The 16,661-nt window shown below is 43.7% G+C and overlaps 1 protein-coding gene across 2 annotated transcripts in view; it reads left to right on the forward strand.

Moving 5' to 3' along the window:
• Positions 1–16,661, forward strand: part of dpp10 (dipeptidyl peptidase like 10) — a 336,082-nt gene that overhangs the window by 229,145 nt on the left and 90,276 nt on the right. The window lies entirely within an intron of this gene.

Genomic DNA, 16,661 nt, shown 5'->3' on the forward strand with positions numbered 1-16,661 from the left:
ACAGTGCCACTGATCGCGAGCACACAGATTGGCACACATAGCTATCATAGCATCAAATAACTAATTTAAACCAAACTTATCAGTAAAAAATGAACACCTAAACATATATCAGCATGATAAGGCGTATCTAAATGACAGAGACCACCTTCGGGAAAAATTAATTTGATGTCTACTTTGATTTTGTTGTTTATGATCTATGATGCAGCCAGTCACCAGGAGGTGTTCAAGATGTTTTGGTCTCACTTTTGGGGAGCTGTCATGTTGTCCATCTTAATATACAGTCTGTAGTACTTACAGCTTGATTGGAAGGGGTCTAAACAACACTTAAAAGTCAGACTACATTCTGATGAGGGAACAGCTGACATTGCCATTTTCAAAGGAGTTGTTGAACTCTTACCTCCAAGATCTTATCAAGATATTCCCAGTAAATGTTTTATCCCTGCCATATAAACTAAAGCTATATATTTGTCTATTACCAACCTATTTGAAGAACAATATAGCCGCAAACACATGTATACACAGATATATAATGCATATACACAGGACTCCTGTGGAACTCCAAATGCTAACTGTAACAGTATTAATCAGAAATCAGATTATACCAGTAGAGGATTCTTTAACTCTACTATTGCCATAATGTTTAAGTAGCCTGTATACTTGACAGCATAGGGAGATTCCTGAAGATCAGTTATGTCTTTTGGTTTTGTTATGCTACCCCAACATTTTCAGCGGCCCTATCTGGTCACCCCTATAAAAAATTTATGGGGGCACTATTGATTGAATGTAACCAGACGATTCACAGAGAATCTGTTCAGTTTGTTTTATTGTGGTTTCATTCTGTTTATTCAAGTGCACTGTAACACACTCTTGTTATGGAGTATTATAGTGTGAGCAGACTACTATTCTTTTATGCACAGTGAACTCAGTGGTAAAAAATACTATACTGCAGTCAGAGAGTACAGAAATATTATTAGGTAAATGTATTTAAAGCAACAAAGTACTCAACATGCAGAATACCCCATTTGTGTGGCTTACTATAAAGGCCTATATTATATGATATAATATTGTTGGATTACAATACAAGGCTTTATTGTAGCTGTTAGAGGCTGAGCTATTTTTTACATGCTTTTATTTATAGATGGGTTTCAGTTTGATGTGCATTAATGTTCGGGGGGACTGACTTAGAAGTTCAGCATTAGGAGTTATTTCTGTGCCCTAATTTACATAAATCACAATAGTAATGAGTGCTAAAGTTCATTATCAGGGGCAGAGCCAGAAGCTGTATACATTCTGAGCCCAGCCCATATTCAGGAGGTCCAGGTCCATGCTTCCATGGGGAGCCATTTTTCCCCATTTACAGCAGCTACATGCACTGTTGTTTCAAGCCATTTGAGATAATAGAATGCTTTAAAGTCTATTCATCATTTGGGGAAAACATGGTAGTTGTCAAGTACAAAAATCCTCCTGTACAGCCTACAGCCTATTTTGTATCTAATTGTTCTCCAACTGTCTTCATCATTATGAAACCAGAACACAACAAATGTTGTGGATGACTAATTTCACTCCTACCACCTAAAAAGACGCAGAAAATGTTTATGTGGTTATTTTTAAGTTGCATAACATAGAGTCGGAATTTGGTGATACAGCATTACTAATCTTGAAACCTGTTTTTCTAATACAATGCTGGAGTAGAGTTCACAGAATGAATGTTAAGCTGACAAATCGGCTACACATGAATCCATGCCATAATAATCTGGGCTGCTCTAACGGCCTATTTCCACCAGATGCGTATTGGTTGCATCTCCGCTCCGGCACGGCAGCGGAGCCGATAGGATTCAGTTCTAGTCAATGTGTGTGTTTCCACCGGCTGCGGCTGTGCTGCATTCCGGCTCTGTCACAGCTCCGGCAGTCCGGAGCCCTCCGCAACAGATACGCAGGACTTCTACTTCAATTCAGCACAGAGCAGATCGTGCGGGGCAGGAAGTCGTGCACAGAAACACGATAAAACATCCGGTTAATTTTCAAAACAAAATACACAGTGCTCACGCGGATCATATTTCCCTGCACTACACCTTGAAAACTACATAATGGGCAGAGGCAGGCCTGAAGAGGTTTTCAGACGTCATTTCACCCCGTGAACACCATGGACGAGGAGATATTAATCATGGCAGTGCACCGAGATGTCTTCCAGCGGAGCTGCACCGCTCCGCACAGCAAACGCAGCCGGTAGGTATTGACGGACGGCAGAGCATGCAGCGGATAACCAGCGGACACGCATCCAGTGGAAATCCGGTGTAATAGCCAAGGATTCCCAACAACTTGAGTAAATGTGATCTTCTCTGAATAAAATATTAGGCCCATAGAAAACTTACTCATAATGCCTATATTAGCTTTTTTTAGGGAATAGCATGGTAAGATAAACAGCATGGGCACATATTATTATCTGAAGTTGAAGGTAGTTTAAAAACCTAAAAGTTCTTTAAGGTTTTGGCTGTTGGGGGAAACTTGCAGGGCTGGGCCCACCCACCCCCTGCTCTGCCTCTGTACATTATCCCAAGGAGACCCCCAGGTTTTGCACAGAACCTGGTGAGGAAGAACCACTTGTTTTACATTTGACAGTTCACACTGTTACAGTGTGTTTAAGGCTGTTTAATGAAGAGTGCAAAGTTTTGTTTGTCTCTGTGATCAACATTTGGTGATCAGTTTGATGTGTGTTGAGGCTCAGTCAGGGATTTGGTGATAGGTGGCATCTGTTAGGCTGACCAAACGTCCTCTTTTGCCTGGACATGTCCACTTTTCACGTCCCGTCCGGGGGGGTTTTATAAACTGATGATAATGTCCGGTTTTCCGTGTGTTTGTGTGTGTGTGTGTGTGTGTGTGTTAGAGTGCGGCACAGGCGTCATATTTCTGTCCGAACCCGAACCGAGCCCGACATTATTTAATGACCAAAGCACTGAGTTTGTGTCACACAGTTGTTACGGTTACAGGCTATTTAAGAGGCCGGGCGTGCTCAGCGGAGAGGGAGACCTCCGTGTGTGAGACGGGAGCGGGAGGCGGGAGGTCCGAGGCTTCTAGCGAGAGGAGATGGAGAAATAAAACAAAATAAGATAAAATAGGAAAAACCTGTCTCCCTCTTTTATTTTATTCTCAGCGTTTAATCAAGGCGGAGTCGGGCGGCGGAAGGTCCGAGGCTTCCAGAGAGGAGTGAGGTAGAAACAAACAGCCAATGTGTGTCTGTGTGTGTTATGTTCAGGTGTTGTCACATAAATAACAGTGCCCAAGCAATAAACAGGACACACAATAGGATTTTATTTATTTTTACACTACATTTTTACTGAAAGCTGACCAAATCCGAGCTGAGCCGGAATACAATTTATATAGCTATAACGGGTTGGGCCGGGTTTGGTCAAAAATGTAGCTCTTCATTTTTGACCAAACCCGGCCGACCCGTCGTGTACCGTCGGGCTTGGATCGCCACACTCTAGTGTGTGTGTATGTGTCCCCTATAGAGGCCTATCTGAATTTCTGTCTTTGAGAGATATTATTTTGTAATAAAACCGAATTTTCTATCCATAGGCCTACATATAAATTTTAAATATATTAAAATTATAAGGCATCTTTGAGTAAACTGCGAGTATCATTTAAGTAGTCGTGGCCGGCCGAGTGTCCTCTTTTTTGGAAATCAAAATATGGTCACCCTAGCATCTGTATCACGTTGTTATGCTTTTTCCAGAGAAAAAAAGTGTGCTGAGTCTCTTCATGATCACGTTTAGCTGTTCAAATCCAATCCGTGTTTTGGAACAGTTTATGTGTGATGCTTTTCTTGATTACACTGCAGTTATCTCTAATATGAGTTTCTGCACTGATATAACACATCTGGCACATCCAGTGTCTGCTTTTGTCTGATTTTGAAGAAACAGCAGAGTTTACATACAAGCTAATATTAATTTATTAACTATGATGAGATAGGTGCTCTTAACGCGTACAACAGGTGAAAGCAGAAATATCATGCTAACTTGACGTTTCTTATTATGCAAAGGTTACTTGTATTCTGTGCTTTTACCTCATGCTGCTAACTCTGTGTAGGCTAGTATTTCTCAACGGGGACAGTACTGGGCTCCAGTGGGTGCACAGAGAACTAGAAGCAATATTTTTTAAAGAGAGGCATTGCGATGTTCTTGGGGGTTATGTGTGTCTTCTTTTTCATGCCAGTTTAGTCTTACACGCACATTTTCACAATTTTATGATTAGACTCACTTTTATCACCGTCTGAGGCCTTTTTTGACAAGGCTTTTTCTACTAAAGATGAGGCTTGTGCATAGCTTTTCATTGTTTTCTATGGAACAGCATGCTCTTCCGTCCATTCTTTTAACATGCATCAAAGTGAGAAGCTATCTTACCTTTGAGCATACGTAGCTTGCTTGAAAACCACAAGCAACGATGCTTTATAGACAGAGAGAGAAAAGGAGACTCGGCTGTAGAATTGTGACTGCGTCTGCCTTGCTTACTTTATGTGGCAAGATGTTGACTGTGCTGTCAGCTTTCCTTGCTCTTTGTTAGATATAGTTTTGATTTTCCAACTCCAATGAAGAGCAGTGCACACCTGCTTCCCTAAACTTTGTCTCATCCAGAGAGATTCCCAAATGGGGCCCTGTGTCTGTCAGATAATCTGAGGGGTATACTGGAGTGCAGAGCAATAACATAATGCACAGCAGACTATATGGCAGGACTGTTTTTTTTTTTTTTTTTTTTTTTTATGACTTTATTCTCGACTTCTCAGTGAACACATGTATGTGGGATATGTTCTGAATGTGCAGAAAGTTTTGAATGTGAGCAGAAATCTTGCTGGAACACAGGAGTTACGTAAGTCCAAGGGTTTATAAATGAATCATAGTGAATTAATTTATCATGATGTGAATAGATGCCACGGGCACTTTCAAAGAGGTTACTTCTCCGAAAACAAAAGACACAAATTAGGACTGAAGAATAAATCATGCCCCTGGTGTGCTGACTAACATCAAATGAAAAAAGTTGATCTGCAGGTGAATAAATATTTAAAAGCAACACAAAGTGTGAGGGCCTTACTGCATTATATCTCATTTCAATTTTTTATTTTGAATGGTCACTTGGTGCCTGAATTTCATATTTTCTTTTACATAATAAAGACATTTCCACCATAAATTGGTGCATACATTTTCACCAGAATGCAGGAAATTAAGTGTTTGAGGTTCCAAGTTTCCTGAGGGAGGACCCCCAGACCAACTGCTTCATATGTGTAGGATAGCCTACTGTATGTATCCTTCTGCTTTTCTTCCAGTAGTCTCAGACTTTTTCCTTGTTGGGCTGCTCTTGTTTTCCATTGGAGCAATCAATAAAAACACTTCCTGTTTGGCAGCAGCGCCAATTTACCACTGGCTGCTGTTTGTGATCAATAATGAGACCTACTCGTACTTGTCGTCCTCCGCTTATCCGGGTCCGGGTCGCGGGGGCAGCAGCCTCAGCAGAGAAGCCCAGACGGTCCTCTCCCCAGCCACTTCCGTCAGCTCTTCCAAGGGAACCGCGAGGCGTTCCCTGGCCAGCCGGGCGATGTAATCCCTCCAGCGTGTCCTGGGGCAGCCCCGAGGTCTCCTCCCAGTTGGACATGCCTGGAATACCTCCCAAGGGAGGCATCCGGAAGGCATCCTTACCAGATGCCCGAACCACCTCAACTGGCTCCTCTCGATGTGGAGGAGCAGCGGCTCTACTCCAAGTCCCTCCCAGATGTCCGAGCTCCTCACCCTATCCCTAAGGCTGAGCCCAGCCACCCTGTGGAGGAAACTCATTTTGGCCGCTTGTACTCGCGATCTCGTTCTTTCGGTCACTACCAGTTCACTACCAGGTCACTACCAGCTCGTGACCATAGGTGAGGGTTGGAACGTAGATTGACCGGTAAATCGAGAGCCTCGCTTTCTGGCTAAGCTCCCTTTTCACCACAATGGACCAGTTAAGTGCCTGCATCACTGCTGACGCTGCCCCAATCCATCTGTCAATCTCCCGCTCCATCCTACCCCCACTCGTGAACAAGACCCCGAGATACTTAAACTCCTCCACCTGAGGCAGGACCCCCCCCCCCCCCCCCCCGACCTGGAGTGGGCAATTCACCCTTTTCCGGCTGAGGATGTTGGCCTCAGACTTGGAGGTGCTGATTCTCATCCCAGCCGCTTCACACTTGGCTGCGAACTGTCCCAGCAAGAGCTGGAGGTCACTGTTCGATTGAGCTAGGAGGACCACGTCATCTGCAAAAAGCTAAAAATTCTGTCCCTGAAAGTTATGAACAGAACCGGTGACAAAGGGCAGCCCTGGCGGAGTCCAACTCTCACCGGGAACAGGTCCGACTTACTGCTGGCCACGTGAACCAGACTCATGCTCCTTCGGTACAGGGACTGGATGGCCCCTAGCAAGGGGCTACCAACCCCATACTCCCGGAGCACCCCCCACAGGATGCTCCTGGGACACGGTCATAAGCCTTCTCCAAATCCACAAAACACATGTGGACTGGTTGGGCGAACTCCCATGCCCCCTCCAGCACCCCGGCGAGGGTAGAGAGCTGGTCCACAGTTCCGCGTCCGGGACGAAAGCCACATTGCTCCTCCTCAATCTGAGGTTCAACTATCGAGCAGACCCTCTTCTCCAGCACCCTGGAGTAGACCTTACCGGGTAGGCTGAGGAGTGTGATCCCCCTGTAGTTGGAACACACACTCTGGTCCCCTTTCTTGAAGATGGGGACCACCACCCCAGTCTGCCACTCCAGAGGCACTGCCCCCGATGTCAAAGCAATGTTGCAGAGGCGTGTCAACCAAGACAGCCCCACAGCATCCAGAGCCTTGAGATAACCAGAGTGAATCTCATCCACCCCCGGGGCTCCGCCGCCGCGGAGTTGCTTCACTACCTCGGCGACTTCTGCCCCAGAAATTGGACAACCCACCCCCGAGACCCCGGGCTCTGTTTCCTCACTGGAATACGTGTTGGTGGGATTGAGGAGCTCCTCAAAGTATTCCTTCCACCGCTTGACAATGTGCCCAGTTGACGTCAGCAGCTCCCCGCCCCCACTGTAAACAATGTGAGCAAGTTGTCGCCTTCCCCCCCTAAGGTGCCGGATGGTTTGCCAGAACCTCTTTGGAGCTGATCGATAGTCTTTCTCCATGGCCTCACCAAACTTCTCCCACGCCCAAGTTTTTGCTTCTGCGACTGCCGCTGCTGCGCTCCGCTTGGCGCACCGGTACCCGTCAGCTGCCTCCGGAGACCCACAGACCAACCATGCCCTGTAGGCCTCCTTCTTCAGCCTGACGGCTCCCCTCACCTCTGGTGTCCACCAGCGGGTTCGGGGATTACCGCCGTGACTTTCCCCAGCGATCTTGCGGCCACAGCTCACAACAGCCGCCTCGACAATGGCAGAGCGGAAATAGGCCCATTCGGACTCAATGTCCCCCTCCGCCCTCGGGATGCGGTCAAAGCTCTCCCAGAGGTGGGAGTTGAAGATCATCTTGACCAGTTCTTCCACCAGGCATTCCCAGCAGACCCTCACTGCTCGTTTAGGCCTGCTAGGTCTGCACGACATCCTCCCCTGCCATCTGATCCAACTCACCACCAGGTGGTGATCAGTTGACAGCTCTGCTCCTCTCTTCACCCAAGTGTCTAGAACATACAGCCGCAGGACAAATGATACGACTACAAAGTCAATCATTGACCTGCGCCCTAGGCTGTCCTGGTGCCTCGTGCACCGATGGACATCCTTATGTTCGAACATGGTGTTCGTTATGGCCAAACTGCGACCCGCACAGAAGTACAATAACTGAACACCGCTCGGATTCAGATCGGGCAGGCTGTCTCTCCCAATCACGCCCTTCCAGGTCTTTCTGTCATTGCCCATGTGAGTTTTGAAGTCCCCCAGCAGAACAATGGAGTCCCCGGTTGGGGCACTATCCAGCACCCGTCCCAGGGACTCCAAAAAGGGCGGGTACTCTGAACTGCTGTTCGGCGCATAAGCGCAGACAACAGTCAGGACCCGTTCCCCGACCCGAAGGCGCAGGAAAGCAACCCTTTCGTCTACTGGGGTGAACTCCAATGTACAGGCAGAGAGTCTGGGGGCTATCAGAAAGCCCACCCTGGCCCTCCACCTCTCACCCGGAGCAACTCCAGCAAAGGAGAGAGTCCAACCCCTCTCAAGGACTTGGGTTCCAGAGCCGGAACTATGTGTCGAGGTGAGGCCGACTATATCTGTCCGGTAACGCTCAACCTCTTCCACAAGCTCCGGTTCCTTCCCCACCAGAGAGGTGACATTCCATGTCCCAAGAGCCAACTTCCGTAGCCGAGGATCGGACCGCCAAGGCCCCCGCCTTGGTCTGCTACCCGATCCACACTGCACCGATCCCTTCCGGATTCCTCTGCTGGTGGTGGGCCTGCAGGGGGATGAGCCCATGTAGCCGGTTCGGGCTGGGCCCGGCCGGGCCCCATGGGCAAAGGCCCGGCCACTAGGCGCTCGCCCACGGATCCCAACCCCAGGCCTGGCTCCAGGGCGGGGCCCCAGTAACCCTCCGGGCCGGGTACACGAGTCCTTGTTCATATCCATCATGAAGGGTCCTTTGAATCGTTATTTGTCTGACCCTTCACCCAGAACCAATCTGCCATGGGAAACCCTACCAGGGGCAAAATGCCCCCGACAGTATAGCTCCTAGGGTCATTAGGGCACTCAGACTCCTCCATCACGACAAGGTGACAGTTCTCGGAAGAGTACCGTTCTAATTAAATTAAAGTTTAAATGTCAAATTTCAATGCATTGCATATGTTGAACACCTGTTTATATAATTTCTTTTCACATGGCTTTTTTGTTCTCTGTAACATTCAAACTGTCCAGTTTAACCCAGTGTGTTATTTGGCATTAAATGACAGTTTGCCTGCATTTTAACTGTAAGGTGGTAAGGGACAATGGATAATGGATAGTGGGGCACTGGCCCAAAAGAGATTGAGAACCACTAGTGTAGTCTGTGTTAGCATTATCATTGCAACTAGCTGCTAGCTTCTCACTGGAAGTTTCAAAGTTTCGGACAGTTTAAATTTAGACAGTATTTTGGCTTTTGCTTTATTTCTCAATATTGCAAATGTCTATTAAGCTACCATTGATTATGGAAGCGAAGGAGGACACAGTGACAACTTTTTTTATTCACTCAAAGCCACTGTGGCATAATGAATACAATGCAATATTGAGCCATAAAGAGATATGAATCTGCTGAGAACATGTAGCTTCCACCTACACCTCCCTTACTTGTGTTGAGGAGATTGAAGAGAGAAATGGATCATTTGGCCCTTAATTGCATTCTTGGAAATGTAAATAAAGTTTTTGCCAACTGATATCCAACACACCGCTTTCTATGATACTGCTCTGCTATATGACCTACACAGTAACAGTCATGTGTGGTTTATATGATAGAAGGGGTTATCTTGTTGCTCCAAATCACATTTGATTTGATATATTAAAGCAAATGCCTCTGAGTTCAAGATGATTCCGAAATATTTTCTTTTGTGGAAAGGGAGGAGTTTGATATAAACTTACCATCCCATATTTCACTGTAGCTATTAGAATTATTTTACTTGATAAACAGGCTTTCCAGAATTTACTACTCTGGGTCTTTTGGGATCAGCCCACTACAGACACTTAAACATTATGTTAAAGTTTAAAGTTATTTACAGTACTATGCACAGATATAATATACTAGGTGCATTCCTAATCACAAACTTTTCTTTTTACTGTTAGTTGGTACTGAAGCTGACCTTAAAATGTACGTACTGTTGCATACAGTATGTACACAATTGGGACATACTACCTGATCATAACGTTACATAACATAATGTTCTGAACCTTGAATCTCTTACCTTTATATCTGTTACCATGGAGATAAAATCAAGTGCCATTCACAGAGCCGAGACAGCTCTGATGTTTTCAGTTTGCAGTAAGTAATAACTGCATACAGTGTATTCAGTGAAATATAATAATTTTGACATATTCACAACAGTAAAATTACAGAGGCTATACATTTTTGTATGTTTCTATGTTATTGTGTTTTAATACTTACATCCTATTTAATGAAACACTTAAGATTCCTATTATTACTAATCAGTTGGTCATCAGTCACCTGAATGCGCTGTCATCTATCATTGCAACTTTTGACAGTTGATGTGACATAACTTAAGCTGTGAAGAGGGTTGTGGGTCAGAATAGCCAGAATAACATGATGGCTTACTGCAAAATGTGACCTGATGTAGTAGAACATCCTGGTATTTTTGGCATTCTGCATTTGACATACTATGTATTGGGACATACTAAATCTTTTTCTGGCACAGGCCTCTATACAGTATGATAGTATGGGGAGTGGAACACACAGACTGTGTATTTATCAATGATTAAAATATTAATTATAGAAATAGGCCTACTTCCCATTACATTAATCCTGCAGGAGAGGGCTGCTTGACATTTCTATCATAATGCTTCACCTGCTGGTAGTCTAAAATCATCTCTGTAGCTTTAAAGAGTAACTTCTGTTTTTTTTAACTTGGACCTTTTTCCCCCTGTTTTTGCATTTAAATGACTAATGGAGACAACAATTTTTGGAAATGGTCCAGTATTGAGCTGCTTAGATGTGAAAAAATGGGAGAGGAGCAAGAGGGATGTCAGACATCAGAGAAGCAGCGGGGGAAAATAGTTTGTACAACCAACATATTTTCACATCTAACCGCATAAATTAAAGGTTTATTTCAACAGAACCAGAGTCGATGACTGTTGGAACAGCGGAAAGATTAACCAAGGTGGTTTTTGTTTGGTTCCTTTCATTTCTGTTGATTTTGATTGATGTGTATTTGACAATGAGAAAATTTATTTGGAGTCTTGTGGGTTTGGTGATGGCAATTTCAGGGCTGTTTCTGGATAAACAAAAGGATCATACTCTTTATCAAAAAGGCCTGTCTCTGCAGGGATCCTCCCACGAGTTATCAGACACTTAGAATAACAATCTGAGCCTGTCAGTGGCAAAAGCAAACACTTTCAGTGAATGCACATGCCCAAAGTGGTTATATTACTGCCTGTTTTGCAGCTTTCTCTCAACACTGGACCAATTTCAAAAATTGTTGGTCCCATTAGTAATTTGGACACAAAAACATAGAAAAATATGGTCCAGGTTGGAGTTTGTACAGCTAAACAGTACACTAAATTATGTTTATGAAAACATCTGAGTTGAGAAATAGACAATGCAGTAATAGAATCTTGATTCATATTTGATCCACACTGCCTGGTTTGACAGTTTGACCGCAGTTCACGAGCAGAGATTGAGGTGATTGACAGCTATTTTAGACCGGCTCTGCATTAATTGAATTGTTGTCAATACGCCAAATTTGGAATAAATTATTCAAAAAATATATACTCTTACACACACAGAAATCTGTCAGTAGCCTGGTTTCAAACCTCTGAATACCACTCTCATCTCTGGATTTAAATAGATATGGTGTTGTGCTCACTGTTGGCTGTTACCCTTTTGGAAAATCAGCTGATCCAGTCAGAGCAAGACAGTGGGGACATCATGTGAAAGATGCACCTATACAGTATCATGAAGGTTAACCTGTAGAAATGTCAACACTGTCAAAACATGCTCCTAGTGTAGCAACCTCTTCTGCGTTAGTGTTGACTGAAGATGTCGATGACAGGATGGATATGTCAGTCATTTTTGTTAGATGGCACACCTTAATATGATGTCAGACTAAATACATTTATTTGCACAATCTCAGTCATTCATTTTAGTCAGGGAATTAAATATAAAGCATAGAAGTATGCTCTTATTTTGAAAATTCCATACTAAATTCTGTCACTAGCTGGGGTCTACAGGGATTCATGTTGCCTTTAAAAAAGTCTTACCTGTCACAGTATGAAGTCCACTTTGTGTCAGCCCTCTACTCTACTTAACCATTTTAAAATTACTGTTCACAGCCACTTACAGTACAAGGAAGGTTAATACACTGCTCAAAAAATTAAGGGAACACTTAATCACAGTATAACACCTAGTCAATTTAACTTCAGGGATATCAATCTGCCTATTTTGGAAGCACAAGTGACTGTGAATCAGTTGCACCTGCTTTGGTGCAAATGAAAGTGACAACAGGTGCAATGGAGAGGCAAAAGCAAGACAGTCCCCCAAAAGGGAATGGTTTTACATGTGGTGGCCACAGACAGTTGCTCTCTCCTTCTCTTTCCTGACTGATTCCTCTCTAGTTTTGTGTTCTGCTAGTGTCCTTATCACTACTAGTAACATGAGGCAGTACCTGGAGGCCAATCAGATTACACAGGTAGTCCAGCTCCTCCAGGATGGCACATCCATACATGTGCTCACAAAAAGGTTTGCTGTGTCTCCCAGCACAGTCTCAAGAGTATGGGGGAGATACCAGGAGACCGGCCATTACATGAGGAGAGCTGGACAGGGCTGTAGAAGGGCATCAGCTCAGCAGCAGGACTGGTGTCTGCTCCTTTGTGAGGAGGAACAGGAGGAGCACTGCCAGAGCCCTACAAAATGACCTTCAGCAGGCTACTGGTGTGCATTTTTCTGACCACACTGTCAGAAACAGAAGCCATGAGGGTGCAACAATCTCTATTGTGCTCGCAGGCCAGCACCATGCACCTCGGTTGAGATTTGCCAGAGAACACCAGACTTGGCAGGTCTGCCATTGGCGCCTCATTCTCTTCACAGATGAGAGCAGGTTTACACTAAGCACATGTGACTGGAGAGTCTGGAGACGCAGTGGTGAACGTTATGCTGCCTGTAACATCATCCAGGATGACCAGTTTGGGGGTGGGTCAGTGATGGTCTGGAGAGGCATATCCTTGGAGGACCACACAGACGTCCATGTCATAGCCAACGGTACCCTGACTGCTTTGAAGGCCTTTGCACACTGAGTCTGTTTTTTTTTTTTTGGATACATTTTTTTTAAATTGGTCATCCGAAATAAATTGTTATGCACAGAAACCTTGCACACTGATTCCAATGTTTCCAATTCCTTTGCCTATCTCCACTGAAGTTACCTGTCCGGCTGTCTTTCATTTGGCATAACAGCTGCATGAAGGGGCAGAGCTGTCCTCCCTGTCTGTCCTTTACCATTAAAAGTGAGCTGTCTGAAATGATTCTGTGTGCCCCGTTCCTCTGTTTTGTCTCAGCTGTGTCCCGTTGCCACATTTTCTTCTCTGAATCTTGGTCAAACAGCTCTCTAAAGGTATCTGATGGGTGTGAAATACGCAGGAAATAGAACGTGTTTCAAAGTCGTATTTATTTTCAGACGTGCAACAATTCTGGCCAAAAAAATTGACTGTGTGTGTGCAAAGGCCCCTAAGTACTGGGATGAGATCCTCAGTGCGATTATCAGACTGTACACTGGTACAGTGGGCCCTGGGTTCCTTCTGGTTCAGGACAATCCCCGGCCTCATGTAGCCAGAGTGTGTAGGCTTTGCCTGGATGAAGAAGGCATTGATGTCATTGACTGGCCCTCTTGTTCCCCTGACCTAAATCCAATTGAGCACCTATGAGAAGTTATATTGATTAGGGATGCACCGAATATTCGGTAACCGAATATATTCGGCCGAATATTGCAAAAAAACACACATTCGGTATTCGGTGGAATAAGTTAAAAGCAAGGCCTAATAATAGCTGCGTGTTTTGATAACGCAATCAAACAGCGTGCCATGACGGGCAGAGTAAAATGTCGTCAGTGTGGCGATCTGCCTGTCACCGGACTCGCATTTGCGACTAAAAATAGTTTTGAGCGAGCAAAATAGGCTTAAATCATTCTGCATGCTGTGCGAGCAGCCTACAGATTTCAACCAGCAGCAGAGACGAAACACAAATCCAATCGGTTGTGGGTTGAACGGGGGTTACAGACACAGACAGTAATGTATTCCTGTCAAATACGGCGTCCATCGGCTTACCGGGCGACGGAGAAGTCGGTTCCAATAATATCCTCTTCTTGGCGTCATGACTGCCCAGAAGTACCTGAACAGCCGAGCCAGCCGAACACAGGTATGTGATGTGTCAGAGGAGAAACGAGCCTTTCACATTTCTCTCTTTCTGGCAGTAACGGCCCACAAACCTCACCGCGCTTTAGGGACTGTTCACTACTTATGAAGGGACTGTCAGGGGAGGAGGGTGGCTGGTTGATTTTTATTTTATTTATTTATTTTATTTTGATCCCCCCTATGTTAATCACTTATTGATGCTGTTTTTGAAGTATGAATAAGTCAATAAGTAATTTATTCCATTGAAATATCAGTGATGTATTATAGAAAGGTGATTTATCTTTTTATAAATGACAAAAGGCACATTTGTCTCATTTTTGCTGTGGTATCATGATACTACTCAGAACCATAATATTTTCATTGGTATCGTACAATGGGTCCTAATTTTGGTACCGTGACAACACTAATCTGGAGGGGGTTCATCTGCAAAAACTAATGAAAAACTAAACAACGATATTCGGTGTTCGGTACTCGGTACTCGGCCAAGTGCTTAATATTATTCGGCTTCGGCTTCGGCCACAAATTTTCATTTCGGTGCATCCCTAATATTGATGCATTCAATCACCAAGTACTGCCACAGTACTTAGAGCCAGGAGTTTCCTGATGCCCCTCAGACATCATCCGTCAACTCATCAGGAGCATGCCCAGATGTTGTTAAGAGTGCAAACAGGCATGTTGGGACCATACACACTACTGAGTCACATTATGAGTTGCCGTGATAAAATTTACACACGTTGGATCGGCCTGTGATTTCAAATTTTTACTTTGATTTTCGGTGTGATTTTAAATCCAGCCCTCAATGGGATGATGATTTTGGTTTCCATTGAATGGTGTTACATTGTTTTGTTCTCAACAAATTACACAGTGTACAGCAGTAAAGTTTTTCACGTTCATCAAAATCTAATATGTGAGTTAAGTGTTCCCTTAATTTTTTTTTTTTTTTTCAGCTGACTTTCCATCCCTCCTATCACTCACATCTTGTATTTTACCCGGCTGTAAGAAATGACATGCCAGGGTTATAAACATTTTTCAGGGTTGAATAAACATCTACAGTCCAGCAGAGCTTGATACATTTTGATGAGGGCATGGGTCAAGGGATGCTTAAAAATTCTGTTGTGGCCTGTGTGCCACTGGCAGGTCAGATTCATTCACTAATAGAGCAGCGGGGCAATCTTGAACCATAATTACTAGCTTTCCATCAGAAAAGAGTAGATGCAAAATGAGATATGCAAATTGGACCCTCCATTCTGGAAGGGATCAACTGTGAGGATTAGTGACAGGGTGATTAATCAGAACTGATTTGCATAATTTGCATGAAGGGTTAGATTTACATTTTGGAACAATACAGCCAATAGCCGCAAGCTCAGTTTATTTTTAGCACAAGGTTATGTTGAAGGAAGAATATAGTAGAAATGTGCTGTCGGTCTTTTTCTAATCTAGGTTGTAAAGATCTTTCTGTTTTGTAGGCTCCAATAAACGATTTAAGCATGTAAATGACATTACAGGCTTAATAATTTGTAATATATCTTGCAGAAGATAGTTTTAGGATGAAAGAGTCAAAGGGACTGTTAAGATTTTTTTAGGGGGGATTGTATTATGTACAGCCTTGGAGGGGTCAGCAAAATGTATTTAGCCACTTTTAAAAGTTCCACCTAAAGAATCTATAACAGATTAAGTATATACTATAGTGAGAGTATTTTCACCACTTTACGTTTCAATCAGACACCCCATTCTGACAGGGAAGTTGTTAACAGCTTCAGTTCTGTAAAGAGGATGTGGAATGTCACGTAAAGCCACCAGACTCCATTGACTAAAACATTAATTTTGGCTTACTGAACAAAGTAGCTGTTGGTCTACTGCTGCCTTGATCTGTTTGTTTGTTTTTGGTATGGTGTGACTTTGGTGAATCCAAGAAAATGGCTTCAGTTCCCAACTGGAAATCTCTTCCTGACAGTAAGATAAAGCAGTGAAAACATTCTGAATATAGTGTATATCTGAAGTGCTTCTGACTTTTTTTCAGCAGGGTCTTTTTTATGAGGATAAAATACATTTTGTTGCTGACCCCGCAGTAGTAAATTGCTTAGCTTCCATGTTGGACTCCAGCCTGCTTCTCCAAACCATAATATACTGACTATAGTGCCTAATACAGCCCCAGTTCTAAAAATCCAAACTACCCCTGTAAGCTGTAAGAAGAAAATAGTGAGCATAAAGTAGAGAAAGAAATTTGAAACTTAAAATTTTCAAGACTCAAGACCTTTATTTGTTACTGTGGGTCAATAACTTTGCCTCACTGGCAATAAATATCAACATGGGCTAGACACACACATTAAAAACCACACATCATAACCACATATAATAAAAAACACAAATCCAAGACTAAAAAGGTAAACACATGAATTACAAAAGTTAAAATATTAGTAAAAAATAAAATAATAATGACCTTACTAAATGGTGTGCCAATTCATCCAGTAGATATTTAGAAATTGTTTTGGAATAAGAAAAGTTTAGCATCTGGTGGTGCTGGAAAAATCATCAGCATTTATCCTCTGGGCACCATGCAGGTCTGTACAAAATATCATGA

The sequence above is a fragment of the Epinephelus lanceolatus genome, chromosome 14 (genome assembly GCF_041903045.1).
Source record: "Epinephelus lanceolatus isolate andai-2023 chromosome 14, ASM4190304v1, whole genome shotgun sequence".
NCBI classification, from domain to species: Eukaryota; Metazoa; Chordata; class Actinopteri; order Perciformes; family Serranidae; genus Epinephelus; species Epinephelus lanceolatus.